At 45.9% G+C, this 27,853-nt stretch overlaps 1 protein-coding gene and 1 pseudogene across 1 annotated transcript in view; one reads left to right on the plus strand and one right to left on the minus strand.

Moving 5' to 3' along the window:
- The window catches only part of LOC126106146 (visual system homeobox 2-like), a 660,811-nt gene that overhangs the window by 468,024 nt on the left and 164,934 nt on the right, over window positions 1-27,853 (minus strand). The window lies entirely within an intron of this gene.
- On the plus strand, window positions 4,592-4,709 carry LOC126107130 (5S ribosomal RNA; annotated as a pseudogene).

Raw genomic sequence — 27,853 nt, forward strand, 5'->3', positions numbered from 1 at the left:
CCATCACTGTAGAAGGCTTGACTTTGTTGACAGGACCACAACGTCACCTCTGCTCCTGCCGCTTCATCACTACCAAAGTGAGGTCTTCAAAGGTGTTCTTCAAGTTCTGGAAGCAGATGAAAATACGAGGGGACCAATTCGGGACCATATCGAAAATGATCGATGGCACTGAACCCAATGCGTTGGATTTCTGAAGATGTCACAGGACTTGTGTGAGGTCTAATACTGTCATGCTGGAGGAGACGTTGCTCTTCGAATTAGACCTTTTAGTTTTTGAGGCTCTTCTCACGAGCCAACATGGTCGCGTTACACACTGTCACGTCACACGGTACAGTTTGGAATCCACTAGCAGCAGAGGGTTGCAACTTGGGTCAGAAAAGCAAGAAAAGTCAATCGAGTAATATGTATCTGATAATAATGATAATCATTTGAAAATATTTCCCAAGGGCTATTCGGAAAGTAAGATCCGACCAGTCGCGAAATGGAAACCACAGTGACAATCTGATGAAGGATTGCATATGTTTTGACAGTATGTCTAGTGTGTTCCTCGATCGCGTCACATCGCTCTTTTGAGTTGTGGCTGCACAGTGAACACGTAAAGATGCCTAGAATGTAGTGTCTTCTGCCAAATATGGGTGCCCACTGCAAGGTTTCGCCTGATATCACGCAGCCCTCACAACATAACTGCCATGCATTCCCTTCTTCATGCTAATACTCGGCCGCAGACTGCACGGACAATGAGGATGCCCCTGCAGCGTTTTCGGTGGGAAGTGTTTGATCACACACCACACTGCCCGAACTTGGCTCCCTCTGACTTTTGTCTCTGCTCTCATGAACCGCTGACTATGAAGACAATGTTTTGGCACAGAACTTTTAGCTGCAGGTAAGAACAGAGAATTGGCAGAAAGCACAGGCAGGCAACTGCTTGCTATGACGAGGGCATTGGAAAGTTGGTAGAACACTATGCCACATGTCTAAGTCGGAGCGACGAGTATGTAGAGAAGTAGCTTGAAAGTGTACGTTCCAAATAATGATTGATCTTAGCAGTGGTTTCCGTTTCACGTCCGAACGGACCTTACTTTCTGAATAGGTCTTGTCGTTTCGTGAGCAAAGCGTAACCTTTTGTTTTTACCTCTGAGAAAATTTCATTTTACGTCTTACGGGGTAATTATCTTCAAATTGTGAATCACTGCACTAGAGCAATACAAAGCCTATCACGGTCCATTGGATTCCGCAAGAGACGAAATCCGCGCGCTCCGGCACTCCTCGGTCACGTCTTTAGACACCTAAAAAAGCCACCAGCAGCAGGTTGTCTCACAGTGTGAACACGAGACGCGACCAGGAGTGGAGCGGTGGCCAGCCGCAGCTGGAGCCTTTCCCTCGAGGCCAGAGCACGCTCTGCTCCTCTGAGCTGGCCAGACGGCCGCGAGTCCCTCGCCGGCGGCCGGCTTTGATCTGGCGCCTGTTTGTTGTCCGATCCCCCAGAGGCGCGGGCCCACTGTGCGAGCGCCTCTCTCTGTCTTTGCCACCCCACAGACTCACGAAAAAGAATACGTCGCGGATGACACAGACGGAGATGACGTCGTTCTAGATGAGACGGCTCCATCCGCCCGCCAGCCGGCTGCGGCGTCGACGGCGGTCGGACGAAACTGTCCTGACACAGAGTTTTCCCACAGCGTTCGCCGTACATACTCGATAATACACACTTCAAGATCAAAAGTATCCGGACACGACAGCGGAACGCGGAACTGACAACTAGGTCTTTCGAGAGGCGGACTCGTCAGTATAAACATAGACAGAGAGCTTAGGGAAGCAGAATGGGTCGGTCAGGAGAGCTCAGTAACATCGAACGAGGACAACTCTTTGGATGTCACCAGAGTAACAAAGCTATAAGCGACTATTCAGCCCTTCTAAAGCTGCCAAAGTCGACTGTTGGAGTTGTGATTCTCAAGCAGAAACACGAAGGAAGAACCAGGGAGACGTGTGTAGTGACGGAGAAGAACCATCGAGAACTGCAGAGTCACTGTACAAAATGGCATCAGATCAGCCAATGGAATCACTCATGAGTTCCAAAGTGCTACCAGTAGTCCAGCTAGCTCAGTGACTGCAGCAGGTATGAAGTTTGACTGAGTAGCTCCTCATAATCCACAAATTTATGTAGTATTTATGTAGCCAGTGCTAAGGGACGTTTGAGGTACTGTAAAGGGGGTCGCCTCTGGAGAGCGGATGTCTCGAAACGAGCGATTTGCAGCGAGGAATAATGCTGTAGCCTACGGCAGTCCGGAGGGTGGGTTTGGGTTTGGCGAATGCCTGGACAAAATTACCTGCCATCAAATTTACTGCAAACAGTGAAGTACGGAGGAGATGGTGATATCGTATGGTGGTGTTTTACATGGTTAGATTGTCGTTCTCTTATTATGCTAATCAAAAAACTAAATGCGTAAGGATATGAAAGATTTTACAGTATTGTGTACTACGCACAGTGTAGGAGCACTTAGAAGATGATAATCGTTTGTATCAGCACGACAATGCATCCTGTCTTAGAGCGCCATCTGTGAGGCAATGGTTTGTGGATAATAACATTCCTGAAATCGGCTGGGCCGCCCAGAATCTCTACGTGAACCCAATGGAACACCTTTGGTATAAGCTACCAGTCGACTTCGATCAGCGTCCAACATCACTACCTCTTGCGGTTTCAGTTCTTGAGGAAAAATCGGGTTCAGCTCCTCCACAGACATTCAGACACCTCATTCAAACAGTCTCCAGCAGAGTTCAAGACACCATAAAGACGAACAGTGGACGCTCCATATATATATTGCGGAAATGGATAGCAGTCTGTCACTAATAATCAGTTTGTTGCAGATCTAGGTTTCAACAACAGTGTGGTTACCATCAGTGCAGTAAAACACAATTCAATCTTCGTTATTGCTTGTGTACTCAAATTGCTCCTCCTGGACTATCCTAAGCAAAGCCACTGTGCCAGGGTGGCACAGTGGTTACCGCATTTGCCAAGCGAGCAGGAGACTTGGTACCGAATCCTGACCTTGGTACAAATTTTCATTCGTCGCTTCAGTATATATATAAATATGTATGAAAGTATTTGTCTGAGGTGTAGCCTTGTGTGTTACATAAAAATGGTTCAAATGGCTCTGAGCACTATGGGACTTAGCATCTGAGATCATCAGTCCCCTAGAACTTAGAACTACTTAAACCTAACTAACTTAAGGACATCACACACATCCATGCCCGATGCAGGATTCGAACCTGCGACCGTAGCGGTCGCGCGGTTCCAGACTGAAGCGCCTAGAACCGGTCGGCAACACCGTCCGGCCTGTGCGTTACACAAACTTTGACGATGAACACTAGAGAGAATAGGAGGAAAGAAGTTTGTCAAGTGTGGTGCTAAAAAGAACACTGAAAATTACATAATCAAGCTATATATCTCAGCTACTACTAACAATATCTGCAGCGCCATTAATAGGCAATAGTAACAGCAAAAGTCCCAACCCATTTTCCTGGGTATGAAACTGATATTAGTTGTACGTATGTCGATGACTTCCCAACCAAGACAACATTCCGCTTTCTCCCTGCCAACAAATCCTCACCTCTATGATAAAATCCGCTTGACTGCAGTTTCTTACATGGATAAAGGGAAGGAACGGTCAATATTCTACTTAAAAAACTTTTTATAGCCAAGAGCACGTTGATTAATATATATTATAACGGCCGGTTCCGACACTTGAAACTGTCATGTTCTGATCTTAAAAAATGTTGATTGTAAATTGTATTCCATTACGAGTTTATCATTCATGCCGCGTCGTTATTATCGTTGACAACACGCAGCACATTATACAAAAGTTTGTCAAAAGTACAACCACACAGAGATAAAAAGCACCTTGTGCGAATGGACATGTTCACACACGTAGCATTCACTGAGGCTTGTTATTTCTTACAATACAAGGTATCTAGTGAAAATGCACATTCGAACAAATGTTTACGTTGCATGACATGTCGTTGATAGCCGTCAGTAACAAATACTAACTAATGCGACGCTGGCTGTAAAAAAGTTTTTTCACTTTATACATCTGTCGACGGCTCTCAATCCAAGATAACATGCTGTATTCTTCCCACAAAGAAATCCTCAATCCAGTGACAAAATGCGCTTAATACTCCAAACGACCATAGTTTCGATAACAAGTGTATGAGTGGTACTGAGTCAAATACTTTTCTGAAGTCAAATACGTTTCTGAAGTTAAGAAGTACTGTATCTACATGACTTCGCTGACGTATCGCTTTCATCATGTGAACCAAGAAAAGCATGAGTCATATGATCGACCTTCTCGGCATCCATGCTGTTTGGCATGGATCAGGTCATTCTGTTCAAGATACCGCATTACATTTGAGGTCAGAATAAAATAACGGAAAAAAATCACAATATCAAGAAGTAATTAATGTAGAGTAATGCAATTTCAGGAATACAATTATCTAGGTAACGTATTTCAGCGATTAACATTGCAGCATTACAGGTTAATGTAAGCTCGAGATAAGTCGTTACAAATGTGAAATAGTGATACATTAATAACTGATGTAGGGCAACGACCTTGCCGCAGTGGATACACCGGTTCCCGTGAGATTACCGAAATTAAGCGCTGTTGGGCGTGGTCGGCACTTGGATGGGTGACCACCCAGGCCGCCATGTGCCGTTGCCATTTTTCGGGATGCACTCAGCCTCGTGATGCCAATTGAGGAGCTACTCGACCGATCGGTCAAGAATACCACCATAACGACCGGGAGAGCGGTGTCCTGACCCCACGCCCCTCCTATCCGCATCCTCAGCTGAGGATGACGCGGCGGTCGGATGGTCCCGGTAGGCCTGAAGACTTTTTTTTTTTTTTTTAATAACGATGTAACCACCAGAATGTTGATTGGAAGCATGCAAACGTGCATGCATTGTGTTGTACAGGTGCAGAATGTCAGTTTGTGGGATGGGATTCCTTGACTGCTGCACTTGGTCGGTCAATATGTGGACGGTTAATGCTGGTTGTCAATGACGCTAGAATGGTAATCCGATGGTTTCTCATACGTGCTCGACTTGAGACAGAGCTGGTGATCGAGCAGACCAAGGCAACATGTTGACACTCCGTAGAGCATAATGGGTTACAACAGCGGCATGTGGACGAGGATTCTGCTGATCGAAAACACCCTCTGGAATGCTGTTGAGGAATGGCAGCACAGCAGGTCGAATCACTAAACTGACGTACAAATTCGCAGTCAGGGTGCGTCATATGAAATCGCAACCCAGACCATAACTCCAGGTATAGGTCCAGTGGATGATTGCAGGCCCTCACCTGGCCTCCTTGCAACCAACACAGGGCCATCACTGGCATCGAGGCAGAAACAGGAAACACGACAGACCTCCACTCTGCCCTCCAATAAGCTGTCTCTAGATATCACTGAAGTCGCAAATGGCGGTGGTTTGGGTGAAGTGGAATGCACGCTGTCCTACATCTAAATCTACATCTACATGATTACTCTGCAATTCACATTTAAGTGCTTGGCAGAGGGTTCATCTGACCACAATAATACTATCTCTCTACCATTCCACTCCCGAACAGCGCGCGGGAAAAACGAACATCTAAACCTTTCTGTTCGAGCTCTGATTTATCTTATTTTATTTTGATTATCATTCCTTCCTATGTAGGTTGGGCTCAACAAAATATTTTCGCATTGGGAAGAGACAGTTGGTGACTGAAATTTCGTAAATAGATCTCACCGCGACGAAAAACGTCTTTGCTTTAATGACTTCCATCCCAACTCGCGTATCATATCTGCCACACTCTCTCCCTTATTACGTGATAATAAAAAGCGAGCTGCCCCTTTTTGCACCGTTTCGATGTCCTCCGTCAGTCCCACCTGGTAAGGATCCCACCCCGCGCCGCAATATTCTAACAGGACGAAGGAGTGTAGTGTAAGGTGTCTCTTTAGTGGACTTTTTGCATCTTCTAAGTGTCCTGTCAATGAAACACAACCTTTGGCTCGCCTTCCCCACAATATTGTCTATGTGGTCTTTCCAACTGAAGTTGTTGGTAATTTTAACACCCAGGTACTTAGTTGAATTGACAGCCTTGATAATTGTACTATTTGTCAAGTAATCGAATTCCAACGGATTTCTTTTGGAACTCATGTGGATCACCTCACACTTTTCGTTATTTAGCGTCAACTTCCGCCTGCCACACCATACAGCAATCTTTTCTAAATCGCTTTGCAACTGATACTGGTCTTCGGATGACCTTGCTGGACGGTAAATTACAGCATCATCTGCGAACAACCTAAGAGACCTGCTCAGATTGTCACCCAGGTCATTTATATAGATCAGGAACAGCAGAGGTCCCAGAACGCTTCCCTGGGGAACACCTGATATCACTTCAGTTTTACTCGATTGATTTGCCGTCTATTACTACAAACTGCGACCTTCCTGACAGGAAATCACGAATCCAGTCGCACAACTAAGACGATACCCCATAGGCCCGCAGCTTGATTAGAAGTCGCGTGTGAGGAACGGTGTGAAAAGCTTTCCTAGAAGTAACCGATTTGTAATAGTTCGCTGTGTCACTGTGGTGCCAACTGCTGCAGATGCAATGCAATCCGCCGACCACGCTGGTATTCCCTCTCGATAGTGCCACGCGCCGTCAGGACCCCGATCTATCTGACACCGTACATGCCCGTCACCATCGCTGCCAGAGATCATGTACAAGGGCTACATTGCTGCCAAGTCTTTCTGCAATATCGCAGGAGGAACACCCAGCTTTTCGTAGCCCTATTAGACGATCTCGTTCAAACTCAGTAAGATGTTGACAATGGCGTGTTTGTCACCTTAGAGACACTTAGTTACAACTCACCACATCCAATCTCAAATGTAACTAAAGTTCACGGTCGTTGCAGCGCGTGTTTAAAGCAAGCCTGACATGAATCCTCATAGCAGCGCTTACGAGACTGCGCGAAATTTTAATGGGCATCTTCTTTCAGATGTACAAACACGCCTACCAACTTTCGTTGATGTCGCACAAATTCTTGGTGTTCCGATTTTTTTTTTCTCGTCAGTGTATATTCTGAGGTTCTACAACAGATGGATGTCAGAGAGATGATGGATGCGGATCGTACGTTGCCGGCAAGTGAGCCGAGCAGTGGATGCAGCTGTAGGAATGGCTGGCCATCGGCGTACGCGAGGCGCGCTTCACACGTGCCGAGTAGGCCCTGGGCAGGGCCCTCGAGCGGCGACAGCTGCCGGGCGACACCCGACCTGCCGTTATAACCGCTCGGCCGCGCTCTACAATGGCCCTGACCTCTCCTCGCCCTCCCGCTCTCCCGGCCACGTCGAGTGCCGCCGCACAACCCCCGAAAAAGACCTCCCTGGCCACTTTGGGCAGCCAGGCCGCTGCTGACCTCCTAGAACCAGGGGGAGGCGGGACGAAGGGAAGGTGACCGCATCACGAATTCCTGTTCTTCACCATCGAAACGTCTCAAGAACAGTTTTGGATCACCCGCATATCTTTGAAATACTGTGTGCAAGGGACTGAAAGAATAAATCTTTCACTGTGAATCTTCAGGTTTTGGCGGCGCAAAGACTCTTCCATTAAGTTTTGGGTGTGCAGCCGCAAGATATCACCTTCTTCTTCTAATATTTCGACTGTACAACGTCCAGCCATCTTCTGAGTGAGCCGCAAGACTGCCGCTCCAGTTTTTTTTCTTTTTTCTTTATTGAGTTTCGATTCCCCCTAAAGGGGGCGGGCTGGCAGCAGCTTATTACGCCGCTCTTCAGCCTACAGAATTTGTTTCAAAAAGAGGAAGATAATAAAAATAATAACAGTTGGCGATAAAATCGGTGACTTTTTTTTCCTTTATTGAGTTTCGATTCCCCCTAAAGGGGACGGGGCCGCTCCAGTGCTCGCTTCGTCCCTTTACACTCGTGTACCGCGCGACTGCGCATGCGGCCACAGATGCAAATGCGCCAGAGACGTCGGTCGGCGGCACAGACGTGCATAATGCGCGAGTTGTATCTATGACTCCGCAGTTGATCTGTGTTGGCATATCGATATATCATTGTGAGCTGCACTGTGACGACGTCTTTGCGAGTTTATTACAGCAAGTGTCGGATTCCATGATTTATCAAGATTGAAATCACTATCTCTATTAATTAAATTCGTCGTGAAGCGAATTTCAATTGCCTCCTTCACTATCGAGTCCCAAAAGGATGATGTAGTTGCCAAAATTTCGACGTTGTCATACAACATACTGTGACCATTATCAATACAGTACTCTGCCATGTGAATGTGGCCTTTCTTACATCCGACAAACAACTCGTACTGTCCAAGAAAGATGTACAGAACACCGGAGGTACACACGACTTTTACAACCTAACAAGTCGGCAGTGGCAGAGCACTGTATTGATAATGGTCACAGTATGTTGTATGACAACGTCGAAGTTTTGGCAACTACATCATCCTTTTGGGACTCGATAGTGAAGGAGGCAATTGAAATTCGCTTGACGACGAATTTAATTAATAGAGATAGTAGTTTCAACCTTCATAAACCTTGGAATCCGACACTTGGTGTAATTAACTCACAAAGACGTCGTCACAGTGCAGCTCATAGTGATATATCGTCATGCCAACAAAGATCGACTGCCGAGTCATAGATACAACTCGCGCATTGTGCACGTCTCTGCCGCCGACCAACGTCTCTGGCGCATTTGCATCTGTGGCCGCATGCGCAGTCGCGCGGTACACAAGTATAAAGGGATGAGGCAAGCACTGGAGCGACAGTCTTGTGGCTCACTCTGAAGATGGCTGGACGGTATACAGCCGAAATATCAGAAGAAGAAGGATATATCTTACGGCTGCACACCCGAAACTTAATGGAAAAGTCTTTCACTGTTTGCTGAAAAGTATGAACTGAGAAATTTTAATTAAAAAACATGAAATGGAAAGTAGCCGGTCGGTCGAGTGGTTCTAGGCGCTTCAGTCTGGAACCGCGCGTCTGCTACAGTCGCAGGTTCGAATCCTGCCTCGGGCATGGATGTGTGTGATGTCCTTAGGTTAGTTAGGTTTAAGTAGTTCTAAGTTCTAGGCGACTGATGACCTCAGAAGTTAAGTCGCATAGTGCTCAGAGCCATTTGAACCAGGGTGATGTAGTGGTTAGCACATCAGCCTAACGAACAGGAGACCCGGGTTTGAATCCTGGCCTTGGTACAAATTTCAATTCGTCACTTCGGTCAGTAGATATACATCGTTTACGTCCTAGGTCGTCTAAAAGACAAGGAAGGTTGACAGCATGTATCCTTACACATCACGGAATAATTAATTTGATAAAGGGAAGGGATGTGAGGGGATAAAGTTGTAGAGGGAGACCGAGGTTTGAATACAGCATGCAGGTTGAAATGGATGTAGGTTGCAGCAGTTATGCAGATGAAGAGGCCGGCACCATATATAATATCGTTCAGAGCCGGATGGAATGGGTCGCCAGACTGAAGATTACCACCAGCAACACCACCACCACTACAAACACGACAACATGCATTTAGAACGATCAAGTAAATAAGTGAAACTATTTATAATAAGAAAGAAGTGTATCAAGACGGAGGACGCGGGAGTGCGGGGCTGTGAGTGGGCGAGTTTTTCCACCCCCACCCCCGCCGCCGGCCGCACCCCACGCAGCTCGGCGGCGTTGTCAGCCGCTGCTACTTAGGCGTCCAGCCCGCTACCAATTAGTCCTAAATTAATTTCCCGCCAGCCGGCGCGCTCTCGCGTCTTCTTCATTTCACACGAAATCTCCTCCGCGGGCGCTGCCTACGAGTGGCTTCTTTTCTTCTCTCTCCTCGGCTTTTTATTTATTTTTTCAAACTCCCGCCTCCTCGCCGGCACTATTCCCGTCCACCCTCCGCGCCCGCCCTTTTCTCCCCCCCCCCTCTTCCCCCTGCCCCCCACCCCTGTGTCTCTCTAACGCGCAGCCTCACCCTCTTTAGAAACAGAATCCATCGCGTTACCGACACCCGCACCGAATTAAGCGACAAAGGAAGTCAGCCCCTGTCCACGGAGCGGCGGACTCGCGCCTTCGCGGTCGATAACACTTGTCGACCAGTGTTGACACCAACTCCCGATACGCACGGCGTCCGCACCTTCTTGGCCCACACAGATTAACCGTAATTGAGTCTCCTGAAAAGAGGCAGCTCCCGTTCCCTCTCAAATCGGCGCAAACCTCGCCTCGCAATATTTTATTATCATTTTTTTACGCCCCCTTTCACCGGGACCAGCCAATCCCCTGATCGCGCCCTGAGCAGAATGGCCGTGCAAAATTGACTACACCGGCTTCTCTTTCACGGTGCGCTCTCGAAAGAGAGAAATACAATTTCATTAAATCCCATCGCTATCCAGTCCTTTACCGCCCCTCAGAGAATCTGCATCTTTCGGGCTTTCAAACCGATGCGTCCCGCTTTCTGCGCGCCACTCGTGTATAACAGGTTATTACTTGGCTACAGTACAGAAGATTTTATACCTTTTTAATCAAATATTATCGGCTTACGCGCCCGCTTTGCAGTGAGGCTGGTGAAAGACGGAAAATGCCAGCTCAGCGCGGAGGCAGCTTTGCGACGGATTTATTGGTCAAAATATTGCGTGTATCACCCCACCCCCTCCCTCGTTTTCCGCAGACTATAGATACTGCTGCGAAGGGAGTGTACGGTGTTGTGTCCGCGTTAGTTGCGGACAGATCTTCAGTCGCAATGAACTATGGGCTCCTCTTTTCTAACATCGCAAGAAGTGGCATAAGCCCTCGAAGAGATGTTGCGTTATACCAGACAGTTTCGATTACTCTAACAATCTTGGTTTCTAGCCACCAGACACGAGCAGCTGTTCCATGACTGGTTCTGCTTACTTATGGAGAAAGAATATACACTCTGCAGCGGAGTGTACACTGATATGAAACTTCCTGGCTGATTAAAACTGTGTGCCGGACCGAGACTCGAACTCGGGACATATGCCATTCGCGGGCAAGTGCTCTACCACCTGAGCTACCCAAGCATGACTCACGACGCGTCCTCACAGCTTCAATTCTGCCAGTACTTCACATAGTAGAGCACTTGCCCGCAAAAGGCAAATGTCCCGAGTTCGAGTCTCGGTCCGGCACTCAGTTTTAATCGGCCAGGAAGTTTCAAGAATATACACTATCTGATCAGAAGTATCTGGACACTCTTATGTTATGCGTAATTGACCACTCGATGTCACGCTAGTTGGATCGGCTAATATTAGAGGGTACGTCCGATATTGCACTGCCAGTAAGACGCAATGTTCCTGGACGAGCACGCACGTCCAAAGGAGACTACAGCCGTTATGAAATACGTGAAATGTATTCGCTGCTGCGAATGTGGAAAACCATCAGATGTATAGTGGAATGACAACAATGAAAATTTGGGCCAGACTGGGTCTCGAAGCCGGATTATCCCGCTTATCAAGACCGGTCATATTACCATTAGCCTATCCGAAAACGCTTACGGCCAAACCCAAACTTCCAGCCGCACGGGGTAGCTGCGCGGTCTGGGGCGCCTTGTCAAGGTCCGTGCGGCTCTCCCCGTCGGAGGTTCAAGTCCTCCTTCGGGCATGGGTGTGTATGTTGTCCATAGCGTTAGGTTCCTTGCAGTGACATTGGTGCTCAGCCACAGGTGCGCCATTTTCCTCTTCAAGTGTTGATAGTGATACATTTGCTCTCTAAAACTGCTGTCTGTCGGTCCCGTGTAATAAGCATTGTGTGTTCTCTTATATTTAACACTAGCTTAATGCCCGCTACTTCGCTCGCCTAGGCTGTGTGATCTGCGCAGATTAAAAAAAAAATTAATAGAATTTTTATTTTTTTACAAACTGCAACAGCTTGTAAACTTTTCACGCTAACGGAGGCAATAGAAGCATGGTCTTTTTGGAATGTACTTCTGGCCAGCGAGTCTGATAGCTGGAGTCGGAGGTCTTTGTAAATCCTGGCTTTTGAGTCCTTGTGGCGATGCTTTCATAAAAATTTTCATCCTCTAATGTATATTCCTTTAGGTGTCGAATACCAATTTTCATACATTTAGCTTTGGTAAAAATCACCAGTTTCACCCTCTTAGGTGTTGAATTTCCAAAAAATACTGAAACATGTATTTTTTTTATTTCTAATTGAGAAATCAAATACAAATTTTCAGAGATTTAGTTTCAAAAATGCTTTGGTAATGAAATATTTCTACAAAACTTTCTTCCACTATTTTACCCCCTTAGAGGTTTAATTTCCAAGAACACTGTAACACGTACTTTTTATGTCGAAACAAGAAGCCAAATACGAATTTTCTTAGATTAAGCTTTAAAATTGGTTTTGTAATGAAATATTTTCATAAAACCACTAGGGGTTGAACTTCAAAAAAAAAAAAAAATAAATAAATAAACACTGAAAAATGGATTTATTATTTGTAACCTAGAAATAAAATACCAATTTTCATAGACGTAGCTTTAAATGTGCTTCAGTAATACTTTAATAACGTTTTACTTTCAAAATAATTTTTCACCCTCTGTTTCACCACCTTTGTGGCTGAATTTCCAAAAAGCTGAAGCATGAATTTCCTTTATTACTAACCGAGAAAACAAATGCCCGTTTTCGTAGGTCTAGCTTCAAAGTTGCCATAACAGCGATATATTTTCAAAAAAACTTTCGTTCTCTATTTCACCCTCTTAGAAATAGAATTTCGAAAAATCCGTTCTTGCCGCGCCGGATTAGCCGAGCGGTCAGAGGCGCTGCAAAAACAAATGGTTCAAATGGCTCTGAGCACTGTGGGACTTCTGACTTAGAACTACTTAAACCTAACCAACCTAAGGACATCACACACATCCATGCCCGAGGCAGGATTCGAACCTGCGACGGTAGCGGTCGCGTGGTTCCAGACTGTGGCGCCTAGAACCGCTCGGCCACTCCGGCCGGCTAAGGCGCTGCAGACATGGACAGTGCGGCTCGTCCCGGCGGAGGTTCGAGTCCTCCCTGTGTTTGTCCTTAGGATAATTTAGGTTAAGTCGTGTGTAAACTTAGGGACTGATGACATTAGCAGTTAAGTCCCATAAGATTTCCCACACTTAAACATTTTTTTTTGAACAATTTTTTGAATCCGTTCTTAAACGATGCCTAGAGTGTAGGATCAGCACCCTCTCCAAATTCCAAGTTTCGACTGGGCGATGATGAGTCAGTAAATCAGTGAGTCAGTCAGTCAGCCATAAACAGATAATGAAATCTGACAGCCACGACAGCTGTAGATGCAGTCACGTCTGAAATTACGTATGGAGAGTCTCCACCAACCTATAATTTCTAAAGAGTGCCAGTAGCATTTTCAGTAGTTGCAGTTGACTGATTTGCCTTAGTGCCAGTGGCAGGCAGGGTCTTACTACGTTGGTAAGGAGGTAGGACTGGAAGCAGCCTCCTATATCCTGCCAAAAAGTGAAGGAGGAGGTCGGCCGCTCTGTGAGCAAGCCGCCGATGTTATGTGGCAACCTCTGAGGGCGGTGTCTGGCGAACATTCTACATATATACTCCGCTAGCCACCAAGCAATGTGTGGCGGAGGGCACAATTCGTGCCAAAGTCATATCCCCCCCCCCCCTCTTATTTCCCTTGCCTTTGAATCATGATCATTACGTGATTTGAAAGTTGGTGGTAATAATACATGCTCTACATCCTCGGCGAAGATCGGACTTCGGAATTTAGTGAGCAGCCCCTTCTGTTTAGCGCGTCGTCTATCTGCAAGTTGGTTGGTTGGTTGGTTTGGGGAAAGAGACGAGACAGCGATGTCATCGGTGTCATCGGATTAGGGAAGGACGGGGAAGGAAGTCGGCCGTGCCCTTTGAAACGAACCATCCCGGCATTTGCCTGGAGCGATTTAGGGAAATCACGGAAAACCTAAATCACGATGGCCGGACGCGGGATTGAACCGTCGTCCTCTAGAATGCGAGTCCAGTGTATCTGCAAGTGTGTCCCACTTCAAAGTTTCTATTGACGGTAGCGCAGTGATCACAGCCTTAATAACGGAGCAGTCTGTCTTGTTTGCGAAACTCCCAGGAGCGGAGCGTTTCAGTTGTGTTATCTGCTCCAGTTCTAGACTAATAAGTTTCCCATCAGAGCACTTGTGTGGCTGTTGGTCGCACCGCGGTCCCGCGTTCGATCTCCGCCGCTGGGCCCCGAACCTCGGCCCGCTCCGCTGTGCGCCGCGCCCCTCCGGGCGGGGGAATCCCCCCCGTCTCTCTCCTCTCCTCTCCTCAACGCTGCTCTTCTGCTCTCCCCCTCCCTCCCCCCCCCCCACTCTCGCCCGACGGCGGCGCATTGTGCGTGCGCGTGACCCCGCGCGACGCCGCTACTGTGCCACGCAGCGGCTGGGGCAGCGCCGCGCACAGCCGGATGTCCTCTGGCGGCTAATTACTCGGCACCGAGGGCGCGGCTACTGTTGTTAATTAACGCCTGCCACTGGGGGCGGCGGGGGCGGCGGAGGCGGACTTCCTTCCTTCCGGCCTTCCTTCCTCGGCGCGCGCCCCCAGCTCAGCTGTGCTGAGGACCTCTTTGTTGCCAGGTGACGAGGAAAACCACTCCGCCTGCACCAACACTGAACACAGGACGGCCTCGGGTTAGTACGGGAGCTCTCTCTCTCTCTCTCTCTCTCTCCTCTCTGTCTCTGGCAGAATCGATTACCCTTCGTAGCGCGGAAGGAGGCTCCGTTCAACTACCAGCTGAAATTTTTGGCTGGCGGTCACTTCCGACTCGGAATGGAATTTTCTCGCTCTTGCGACAATGCTGCGCGAGTCGTCATACCGGAAACCCGGCAACACTAAACCACACAAACAATACGATATCGACCTTGTTGTGTGGTTGGTTGGTTGATTTGGGGGGGGGGGGGAGCAGCGACTTCTAATCAAGCTGTGGGCCTATGGGGTATCGTCTCAGTTGTGCGACTGGATTCGTGATTTCCTGTCAGGAAGGTCGCAGTTCGTAGTAATAGACGGCAAATCATCGAGTAAAACTGAAGTGATATCAGGTGTTCCCCAGTGAAGCGCTCTTGGACCTCTGCTGTTCCTGGTCTATACAGGGTGTTACAAAAAGGTACGACCAAACTTTCAGGAAACATTCCTCACACACAAATAAAGAAAAGATGTTATGTGGACATGTGTCCGGAAACGCTTAATTTCCATGTTAGAGCTCATTTTACTTTCGTCAGTATGTACTGTACTTCCTCGATTCACCGTCAGTTGGCCCAATTGAAGGAAGGTAACGGTGACTTCGGCGCTTGTGTTGACATGCGACTCATTGCTGTACAGTACTAGCATCAAGCACATCAGTACGTAGCATCAACAGGTTAGTGTTCATCCCGAACGTGGTTTTGCAATCAGTGCAGTGTTTACAAATGCGTACTTGGCAGATGCCCATTTGATGTATGGATTAGCACGGGGCAATAGCCGTGGCGCGGTACGTTTGTATCGAGACAGATTTCCAGAACGAAGGTGTCCCGACAGGAAGGCGTTCGAAGCAATTGATCGGCGTCTTAGGGAGCACGGAACATTCCAGCCTATGACTCGCGACTGGGGAAGACTTAGAACGACGAGGACACCTGCAATGGACGAGGCAATTCTTCGTGCAGTTGACGATAACCCTAATGTCAGCGTCAGAGAAGTTGCTGCTGTACAAGGTAACGTTGACCACGTCACTGTATGGAGAGTGCTACGGGAGAACCAGTTGTTTCCGTACCATGTACAGCGTGTGCAGGAACTATAAGCAGCTGATTGACCTCCACGGGTACACTTCTGCGAATGGTTCATCCAACAATGTGTCAATTCTCATTTCAGTGCAAATGTTCTCTTTACGGATGAGGCTTCATTCCAACGTGATCAAATTGTAAATTTTCACAATCAACATGCGTGGGCTGACGAGAATCCGCACGCAATTGTGCAATCACGTCATGAACACAGATTTTCTGTGAAGGTTTGGCAGGCATTGTTGGTGATGTCTTGATTGGGCCCCACGTTCTTCCACCTACGCTCAATGGATCACGTTATCATGATTTCATACGGGATACTCTACCTGTGCTGCTAGAACATGTGCCTTTACAAATACGACACAACATGTGGTTCATGCACGTTGGAGCTCCTGCACATTTCAGTCGAAGTGTTCGTACGCTTCACAACAACAGATTCGGTGACCGATGGATTGGTAGAGGCAGACCAATTCCATGGCCTCCACGCTCTCCGACCTCAACCCTCTTGACTTTCATTTATGGGGGCATTTGAAAGCTCTTGTCTACGCAACCCCGGTACCAAATGTAGAACTCTTCGTGCTTGTATAGTGGACGGCTGTGATACAATACGCCATTCTCCAGGGCTGCATCAGCGCATCAGGGATTCCATGCGACGGAGGGTGGATGCATGTATTCTCGCTAACGGAGGACATTTTGAACATTTCCTGTAACAAAGTATTTGAAATCACGCTGGTACGTTCTGTTGCTGTGTGTTTCCATTCCATGATTAATGTGATTTGAAGAGAAGTAATAAAATGGGCTCGAACATGGAAAGTAAGCGTTTCCGGACACATGTCCACATAACATATTTTCTTTGTTTGTGTGTGAGGAATGTTTCCTGAAAGTTTGGCCGTACCTTTTTGTAACACCCTGTATAAATGATCTGGGTGACAATCTGAGCAGTTCTCTTAGGTTATTCGCAGATGGTGCTGTAATTTACCGTCTAGTAAGGTCATCCGAAGACCAGTATCAGTTGCAAAACGATTTAGAAAAGATTGCTGTGTGGTGTGGCAGGTCGCAGTTGACGCTAAATAACGAAAAATGTGAGGTGATCCACATGAGTTCCAAAAGAAATCCGTTGGAATTCGATTACTCGATAAATAGTACAGTTCTCAAGGCTGTCAATTCAACGAAGTACCTGGGTGTTAAAATTACCAACAACTTCAGTTGGAAAGACCACATAGATAATATTGTGGGGAAGGCGAGCCAAAGGTTGTGTTTCATTGGCAGGACACTTAGAAGATGGCCGGCCGCTGTGGCCGAGCGGTTCTAGGCCCTTCAGTCTGGAACCGCGCGACCGCTACGGCCGCAGGTTCAAATCCTGCCTCGGGCATGGATGTGTGTGATGTCCATAGATTAGTTAGGTTTAAGTAGTTCTAAGTTCTAGGGGACTGATGACCTGAGATGTTAAGTCCCATAGTGCTCAGAGCCATTTTTGAACACTTAGAAGATGCAACACGTCCACTAAAGAGACAGCTTACACTACACTCGTTCGTCCTCTGTTAGAATATTGCTGTGCTGTGTGGGATCCTTACCAGGTGGGACTCACGGGGTACATCGAAAGGGTGCAAAAAAGGGCAGCTCGTTTTGTATTATCACGTAATAGGGGAGAGAGTGTGGCAGATATGATACGCGAGTTGGGATGGAAGTCATTAAAGCAAAGACGTTTCTCGTCGCTGCGAGATCTATTTACGAAATTTCAGTCACCAACTGTCTCTTCCGAATGCGAAAATATTTTGTTGAGCCCAACCTACATAGGTAGGAATGATCATCAAAATAAAATAAGATAAATCAGAGCTCGAACAGAAAGGTTTAGGTGTTCGTTTTTCCCGCGCGCTGTTCGTGAGTGGAATGGTAGAGAGAAAGTATTATTCTGGTTCGATGAACCCTCTGCCAAGCACTTACATGTGAATTGCAGAGTAATCATGTAGATGTAGATGTCATCACCCGCCATGGTAGCCGAGAGCGCAAACGCGCTGCTTCCTGGACTCGGGTAGGTGCGCCGGTCGCGGATTGTATCCGCCCGGCGCCTTAACGACGGAGGCCGGTGTGCCGGCCAGCCTGGATGTGGTTTTTAGGCGGTTTTCCACATCCCACTATGTGAATACCGGGCTGGTCCCCATGTTCCGCCTCAGTTACACGGCTCGCATACATCTGAACACATTCGCACTATTCCATGGATTACACTCGACGCAGACAGTTGGGGTACATTAATTCCGTCCTGGGGTGTATGGGGTGGCGGCAGGAAGGGCATCCGGCCACCCCTTAACCATTAACATACCAAACCCGATTAACGATGGCTGACCCTGCGTAACTGCGGGACAAGGCTCAAGCGATAGAATAGAATCAAATAGCGAGGTCATCGGTCCCATCGTATTAGGGAAGGATAGGAAAGGAAGTCGGCCGTGCCTTTTCAAAGGAACCATCCCGTAATTTGCCTGAAGTGATTTAGGGAAATCGCAGAAAACCTATGTCAGAATGGTCGGAAGCGGGTTTGAACCGTCGTCTTCCAGAATGCGTGTCCACAGTGCTAACCACGACGCTACCTCGCACGGTCTCACGTGAGATTTGCTTTTAGGAAGGCAGCAGTGAACTACCTGGAACTCCTCCCAGGAAACCGACGAAAAATGCGGAAAGGGGATCAAAGTTCAGGGACAAGAAATAAAAATTTGACATTTGCTGATGACATTTCAGTTCTGTCAGTCGGCCCCCGTAGGAGGAGAACACGGCAAGTGCCATAACCCAATTTCCTACAAACATCGTTCAGTGGAAGAGGGATCAAACTAAGTGAACACGTGTCTGGGATTATCAGTAGATACTCGCCCGTTTCTGAGAACACGACCGTCAAGTTTTCGACGCGCGTTGGACGCCTCTTAGTGCGTTATAGACTCAGCCCAAGTGGTAGCGTAGTGACTAGCATCGAAAAATCTTTCGTTTCCGTCCCGTCTTCGAAAGCTGGTTATTGTTTTCATTTATTTTATTTTATTTTTCTTTCATTTACCTGTCCTTGTCTATAGGAGGTTACAACACGAATGCTTCCTATCAAGTTAGCGGATACAAGAGCTTTAAATTCGATGGTTCAGATGGCTCTAAGCACTATGGGACTTAACATCTGACGTCATCAGTCCTCTGGACTTAGAGCTACTTAAACCTAACTAACCTAAGGACATCACATACATCCATGCCCGAAGCAGGATTCGAAACTACGACCGGCCTAGAACCGCTCGGCCACAGAGTTCGGCTACAAGAGGTTTATATTAATTGAAAAATTACAACTGGGTTTCACAATAAGTGTCATCCATTTCTTATATAATATGTCTGTGTTTGTGGTATTTTCAGGGGTTACAATCTTTTTAAACTCTCCTATTATATTTCATTCATATATCGCTTATTAAATCTTATATTTTATTCTTATGTTTATTCTCCAGAAAGATTTGGCGCCTTCTCTTGGACGATACCGATCGTAAAAAGATTCGGAACATAGATATGCCGAGCACCACAAGCATCGCGAGGAAGCAGGTTTGCGACAGCGACATTTCTTGGTATGAATCACGCTCTGGAAAGAAACGCCGTTAACATTGCTGAATATCTCGCGCGTTGGCAATCTGGTAATAATTTCGCGGCAAACCACTCATAACGGAGCACTTTTTCGGAAAATAGTGCTTCCATTTCCACCGAAAACAGTTTTTAATAATTTTCCCATTCAGTTTTTGTATTTTTTAAAATTCATCCACCAGACGTATAATTAGAAGACGAATAAGGACCATGTCATTTCAATACTTACTGGAAAACATTCGTGTAATAATCTTCTAGGAACATGGGTAGATAAACGAAAAATAAAAATAATAATCGGGTTTCGAACACGGGACGAAAAGCTGCGAAGCCGCGACGCCGATCACCCCTTCGGGTGGCGTATGTACCCGCTAAATAGGCACAGAAAGTGTCTCACAAACTTCGACCATTGTTTCTCAGAAACGATCGAATATATCCGCTGCGTTCCTGGATTATGGAGGCAGGTGTGCCGCCAACACCGAACTGAGAACATCACTTATATAGTAGTTATTAGGTACTAGTAATTCCAGAATAGAATGTGGATACCAATTAGCAACCACTAACATGGTAGGGACTGCAGCGAGTTTTAATTTGGGTCAGCTCAGTGCCAGGGGCACTCCCACTGCGATTAACTCGTTGGGTAGGCCAGTAACCGTAGGTTTCTAAGATCTTGTGACACACCTGTAACGCTGCAGAAGTTATAACTTTTTGTATGCTTGTGTAGTAGAATACGTAACATACTAACCTTGTCCATGGTAATAGCCACTTAAGAAAGTATGCAGCTGCAACTGTTAATGTACTAATTATGAGATCCACTAATTAGCTTTGGTAGTGGGTTATGATGTATGATTATTATATTGTGTTTGAAATAATAATTTTTTTAAAAAGAAACGATCGAATATCTACGGATAAGCCGAGACTCGTGCTCGCTTGTTTTGAATCCTCTTCCACGGAACGAAGTTTCTGGGAAATCGGGTTATGGCACTTGCCGTGTTCTGCTCGTAAGTAGTCAGTGCAAGCTGACTGCCATGCGGAGGGCACGAGTTCAATTCCCGGTACTCTTAACGCTTTCTCCTCGGTGGGAGGTCTGCAGTAGGATTCACTTTTCATTGACAAACCCGCTCAGGAGCTGCTTGTATCAAACGTAGCGCCTGCAAGATCTGTAAAGCAGACAACTGCCGGGAGAGCTCTGTGTTGACTCCATGCCCCTGCATATCGCATTCAAAATGACGTCACTGGATAAGGACGACGCGGCGGCTGGTCAGTCCCGTCGTATCAGTCTGACGCCAGAACGGCGGAGCATTCTACCAGGGACAGCTAGAACTTGAATGATTAGTTGAACGGAATGGTTACTATCTGAAAAGAGGTTATAAGATGAACGTTAACAAAAATAAGAGAAGATTAATGGAATTTGGTCTGATTAAATCGGGTGATGATGAAGAAATGAGATTTGGAAATGACACAGTAAAAACAGTGGGTGAGCTTTGCTACTTCGGTGGCCAAAGTAAAGAGGATATGAAATGGAGGCTAGTAACAGTACAAAAAGGTTTACTGAGAAATACAAAGTTGTCTGAGCCGAATATAAGAGAGTGTGCTGAAAAATAATGACCTTGAGTTTTTTTTATTTGAAAACAGTTAAAACTTTTTAAATAAAATAAATGTTATTAACATTATATATTTTTATTCTTCAAGTCTAAATATTTAATTCTCGACATAGTTACGCTGGCGACGAACACATTCTTCCCGACGTGAGATCAGTTTGTTGACGCCGTCACTGTTTAATACAGACTTTGTTGACGGAGCCACAACCTCAGTTTTGCTTGCACCGCTTCATCACTATCAAAGTGAAGTCTTCTTACGGTGTTCTTTGCGTTTCAGAAACAGATGAATCTCGGATGGGGCCAAGTCGGGATTGTATGAAGGATAATCGATGACAGTGAACCCAAGGAAAATGCGGCAGCGCTGGTGTGTGGTTTGGCATTGTTATGCTGAACGAGAGGGCGCTCCTTGTGTGAACGAACTCCTCCAGTTGAAAACTCGATTACAGAAGCTTTCTCTCACGGAACGACACAGTTACGTTACACACCGCCGGCCTGTGTGGCCGTGCGGTTCTAGGCGCTTCAGTTTGGAACCGCCTGACCGCTACGGTCGCAGGTTCGAATCCTGCCTCGGGCATGGATGTGTGTGATGTCCTTAGGTTAGTTAGGTTTAAGTAGTTCTAAGTTCTAGAGGACTGATGACCTCAGAAGTTAATTCCCATAGTGCTCAGAGCCATTTGAACCAACGTTACACACCGTCATGTTACACGCTACAGTTCGGGGCCCTCTAGCTGCAAATGTGCAGACATGAAGAATAAAGATGTGGAATGTTAATAACGTTTGTTTTGCTTTAAGCGTTTTCACATACACAATTCAGAGCCATTACTTTTCAGTACTCCATCGTAAATTTAAGAATTAGGAAGCCTTTTATTAAGTCTTTTCTTGAGTGTAGCGTAGTACAGATGTGAATCGTGGACGATAAAAAGTTCACACAAGAATAGAATTAAAGCTTTTGGAATGTGGTGCTACAGAAGAATACTGTGGAACAGACAGGTAGGTCGAGTAACTAATGAGGAAGTATTGAATCGAATCGGGGAATAAAGAAATTTACGCACATTTTGACTATAAGAAGTGTTGCATTCGTAGGAGAGATACAGCCTGAGGCATAAAGAAATCGTTATTTTAGTAATGGAAGGAAGCGTGGGGGTAAAAATTGTGGAGGACGACCGAGAGATGAATTTAGAAAGTAGGTTCAAATGCATGTAGTTTTCAGCAGTTATGCAGAGATGAAGAGCTTTGCAAAGGATATACTTGCGTGGAGAAATCCATGAAACCAGTCTTCGGACTGAAGACAACATCTCGACAGTGCTACGTCCATAGTCATACCCAGCAACACTAAACCGCAAAAATCGCGTAAAGCCGGTGTTTTTGTGTGAGGCTTGCTTTTAGGAAGGTGGTCGTAAACTTCTCCTCATAAATTCTCCGACAAGGCAGCCACGAAATCAACTTCCGCGGACTCCCAGCCTCGACACCTGCCGAGTTCCACAATTTTATAGAGCCAAGGTCTCTTACAACATCCTTCAGACTCCCATCCCCTTAGAGATGATTTTAGTGCCATTCGATCGCCAGCTACACACCCCCTGCAGTGTTGCCTGAAACAATACTGAAAACAGCCCATGTTTACTGGATGCATATAAAAAGCAAAGCTGTCATGAACCTACATAGATGATATGCCGTTGGTTTCCTCCGACCTTTGACCTGGTTTGTGCACACACTTGTAGTGGAACCTAGTCATTAATGCGGATACCCATCCACAGTGGAAATCGACATTTTTCAGAGCACAAACATTGTAAGAGGTAGAATAATTTATATGTGAAAGTAAAAATCCTAGGACTGAACAGGGGTCGAATCCGTGACTATTGGAACCAGACTTTGGACTTTAACAGTAAGGAACAAGGCCACACTGTCATAGAACACATACGACATCTGGGAACTGAATTTTTGGGTTTGGTGAATGTGTCGCAAGATCATGTGCAGTGTCAGCAGAGAAGTACAGAGGAGAGGGCCTTGCGGAATGGGGGTGCTTTTCGTGGCTGGAATGCGGTGCCCTTACTTTATTTAAGGAAAAACAAACGCCGAAGGATATGAACACATTTTAGAGTATTGTGGACTGTGTACAGGAGAGAAACAATTCAGTCACGATGATTATATCAACAAGACAGCGCACCCTGTCATAAAACAGCGTCTGGGAGGCTATGGTTTGTGGCTAACACATTCCTGAAATAGACTTGTCTGTCCATAGCCCCGACCTGAACATAATGGAACACGTTTGGGAATAGTTAGAACGTCGACTCTGTTCCAAATCTCAGCATCCAACGTCACTACCTTCGCTGGATGCGTCTCTTGAGGAATGCTGGGGTGCTGTTGCCCGACATACATTCAGGCACCTTACAGAAAGTGTCCCCAGCAGAGTTACAACAGTCAAAAGGAAGAGTCTGGACACACCCCATACCTGTATTATGTTGTTGTTGTTGTTGTGGTCTTCAGTCCTGAGACTGGTTTGATGCAGCTCTCCATGCTAATCTATCCTGTGCAAGCTCCTTCATCTCCCAGTACCTACTGCAACCTACATCCTTCTGAATCTGTTTAGTGTATTCATCTCTTGGTCTCCCTCTACGATTTTTATCCTCCACGCTGCCCTCGAATGCTAAATTTGTGATCCCTTGATGCCTCAGGACATGTCCTACCAACCGATCCCTTCTTCTAGTCAAGTTGTGCCACAAACTTATCTTCTCCCCAATCCTATTCAACACCTCATTAGTTACGTGATCTACCCACCTAATCTTCAACATTCTTCTGTGGCACCACATTTCGAAAGCTTCTATTCTCTTCTTGTCCAAACTATTTATTGTCCATGTTTCACTTCCATACATGGCTACACTCCATACAAATACTTTCAGAAACGACTTCCTGACACTTAAATCTAGACTCGATGTTAACAAATTTCTCTTCTTCAGAAACGCTTTTCTTGCCATTGCCAGTCTACATTTTATATCCTCTCTACTTCGACCATCATCAGTTATTTTGCTCCCCAAATAGCAAAACTCCTTTACTACTTTAAGTGTCTCATTTCCTAATCTAATTCCCGCAGCATCACCCGACTTAATTCGACTACATTCCATTATCCTCGTTTTACTTTTGTTGATGTTCATCTTATATCCTCCTTTCAAGACACCGTCCATTCCGTTCAACTGCTCTTCCAAGTCCTTTGCTGTCTCTGACAGAATTACAATGTCATCGGCGAACCTCAAAGTTTTTATTTCTTCTCCCTGGATTTTAATACCTACTCCAAATTTTTCTTTTGTTTCCTTTACTGCTTGCTCAATATACAGATTGAATAACATCGGAGAGAGGCTACAACCCTGTCTCACTCCCTTCCCAACCACTGCTTCCCTTTCATGTCCCTCGACTCTTATAACTGCCAACTGGTTTCTGTACAAATTGTAAATAGCCTTTCGTCCCTGTATTTTACCCCTGCCACCTTTAGAATTTGAAAGAGAGTATTCCAGTCAACATTGTCAAAAGCTTTCTCTAAGTCTACAAATGCTAGAAACTAGTATGCCTTTCATTAATCTATTTTCCAAGATAAGACAAGATAGACAAACAGATTTTTGTACCAGTTTTTTAATGTCTATTTCAGAACTCTCGCAACAATTTTTTAAACTTATATGTGTGAAACACAGCAACTTTTATTTCAGAACACTTTGAATAAATTGGACATTAATGCACTTTCACAAATTTTGTACCATAGGAGGCTGTACCATAGTATGTAAAAAGTTTGTAAAGCGCCTATAACCGCACGGCCACACCGGCCGGCATATATGTAATTCCTTTATGTCTTAATTCACAGTGGGTGCTGGATCAAAATGGTCTCTGCTCTCTCGGACTTATCCGAAAGAACAGATAAATACCACTTATATGTATAGTACACAGTGTGGCTGTAGGTTCGGGAACTTCTTGGACACACTGCGGGTGTGGAGTGAGTGTGCCAGTCACTAGCTGAAGGTGGACGCGCAGCACGCGGCCAGTCGCCAATGGCGAACATCCCTCGGCCGTAGCTTCGTCCCCGCACCGTGGAGGTCGCGGGGGCGGCGAGGGCGGGGGTGGGGGAGGGTTTTACGGTAATGAGCGGGCCCGGAATGCGGGGGTGCGCGCCCCGTCCCGACACGCCCCGAGATGAAGTTCTTAAGGAGCGGCGGCGCTCCAAAAATAACTCGCGCGCCTCCTCAATTCCCGGTCCATTCACTCGGCTCCCCTGTTGGCGGCTAAGTTACACCTCTGCCCCGGCGCTGATAACTCCATTCTTTGCGACGTCTTCATCTCCGCGGACCGAGCCTCTGGAAATTAACTCGGCACCGTCCCGAAAACGAGTCTCACCTCGAGCTACCGGCAGTCCTCTCCAGAAGGCACGGTCCGGGAGAATATCGAAAAAGGGGTCGTACGCTGTAGTGCGTCTCACTCTTGAACAAGCCAATATGCGATTGTAGGAAGGCCCGACCAAGCTAAGGGTTGAAATCGGGCTGTTATGTGGCATATACCTAATTAGATCTTTTTAGAATACAGTCATTCTCGCGTGGTATTTGATGCAGGCTTACTGCAACGACACATTTCTAAAAATGTTTCAAATGGCTCTGAGCACTATGCGACTTAACTTCTGAGGTCATCAGTCGCCTACAACTTAGAACTAATTAAACCTAACTAACCTAAGGACATGACACACATCCATGCCCGAGGCAGGATTCGAACCTGCGACCGTAGCGGTCGCTCGGCTCCAGACTGTAGCGCCTAGAACCGCACGGCCACACCGGTCGGCTGACACAGTTCTGTACCCCGATTACGAACTGCTTGCATATCTTCGCGGTAGTGTGTGAGGCATTCAGAAAGTCACCTTTAAGTTTCAAGAGAACTGATCAACCAGCTCACAGCCAACCTCTCCTTGGCACTCTCCTATTTAAACGAACTTGGGCGACTTGGACTCAACAGTTGGTACACTACAACAGGGCGACTTGGACTCAGAAGTTGGTACACGACCACTTGGTCTGAAGCGTGTTAAAAAAATGGTTCAAATGGCTCTGAGCACTATAGGGCTTAACATCTGAGGTCATTAGTCCCCTAGAACTTAGAACTGCTCAATCCTAATTAATCTAAGTACATCACACACATCCATGCCCGAGTCAGGATTCGAACCTACGACCGTAGCGGCTACGCGGTTCCAGACGGAAGCGCCTAGAACCGCTCGGCCACTCCGGCCGGCTGAAACGTGTTACTTGGCTACCTGAAGCGGCAGAATTTTCTCATTTCCTCATTGCAATTTATTCGTACAACAGTACTAATTACTACGAATATTATATTTTACACTTTACATTTGTGTGTATGTTTTCCAGCAGCTGAGGAAAGTATTTTTTTTAATGAGGCAAACTAAGAGCCGCACTTTTTATAAAATATATTAATTACTCATCCAGTTTCGACACTACATACTACGTTAGTGTTATCTTCAGAACCCTCAGCAAAGTGAAGGGTGAGATCCAAGACTGTGCACTCCAGCCATCTAATAACAATCGTCTGTCAGAAATCTGTGATACCAGTGAATGTACGTGGTACCTGTCCTAATGCACTGAGGGTTATACATCATCATTCAGTTTGCACAGGGTCCTCAGGATGACACTAATGTAATGACGAAACTGGACGCGTAATTAATTTATTTTATAAGTGTCAGTTGGAATTCCATATTTCTACAAGTTTATGACGCCAACTTCAATGATGGATCGTCTGTAACAGGTAAGTTTTGGTGCTGACGCAGGTGGAAGAGACAGTGCCTTGTTCTACAGAAGGTGTATTTATTCGCTCCTTTACAGCTGAGTATTATTAACAGACTAGGTCCCCATACTCATTTTCACGGCAGCTGGCTATACGCCACGTTGCTTAACCACTTTAGTAGGCTTGGTGAGACGTCTGGTACGATTACTCATATTCTCTTAAATTCAGTTTTCTTTTTTCTGTGTCTATAAAATCATGCAGTCAGATCGCTTTAATAATTTTTTGACTTGTGGGTCAGAATTTTGTATATCAGAGGGCATACTTTCCAAAAACAGAGCACATTCTGGCTTACTTTCACAGGTAACACAGGCAAACGATGTAAAAACTTTTTTGCTGAAAGTACCTTATTCATATGTTTTTTTAGGGTGGGCAATCCAAACATGATACTTAAAAAACTGTATCACCCACCATTTCTTCACATTTTACAGTTAAATTTGTTACATAAGCGATTTTTTAACGAATTTAACAGCTTTTATATAGTTAAAACAATGGTGTAATGAATGTGGATTACGTTGGTAGCACTGCTGAAAAACATTTGCTGGCAAAAAAACGTCGATTCTATTTTTGTGTTAACAGATGGTGTTTTGTTTACTGCCAACCCAACCTCACTTTCCCGTATCCTGTACTTGTGCTCAGTACAATGTCTAATCGTGTTTGTAAAAACTCTGCTGACAGTTTTTTTTTATTTGTGGTAAATTTGTGATTAAAACACCAAAGGAATATTACAGTCTTTGTGAAAAAGGTTTATCTATCATCCTTTGGATCTAAACTTGGTGATCAAGATAAATCTTGTGCGCCACATAAGATATCTTACGTGTGTGTTGAAGATCTCAGAAAATGGTCCAAAAAGGAGAAAAAAGTCCCTAGATTTGCTGTTCCTATGATATTGAGGGAGCCAAGAAATCATTCCGATGATTGCTACTTTTTCAGCGTTGATATTACTGGGCATAATTCGAAAAACAAGAAGGTAATAATCTACCCTAACCTTCTCTCCTTCATCCGACCAGTAGGGCATGGTGTAGATTTTCCGGTTCCTGAACCGCCAGATGA

Source organism: Schistocerca cancellata, chromosome 10 (genome assembly GCF_023864275.1).
Source record: "Schistocerca cancellata isolate TAMUIC-IGC-003103 chromosome 10, iqSchCanc2.1, whole genome shotgun sequence".
In the NCBI taxonomy this organism is placed as follows: domain Eukaryota; kingdom Metazoa; phylum Arthropoda; class Insecta; order Orthoptera; family Acrididae; genus Schistocerca; species Schistocerca cancellata.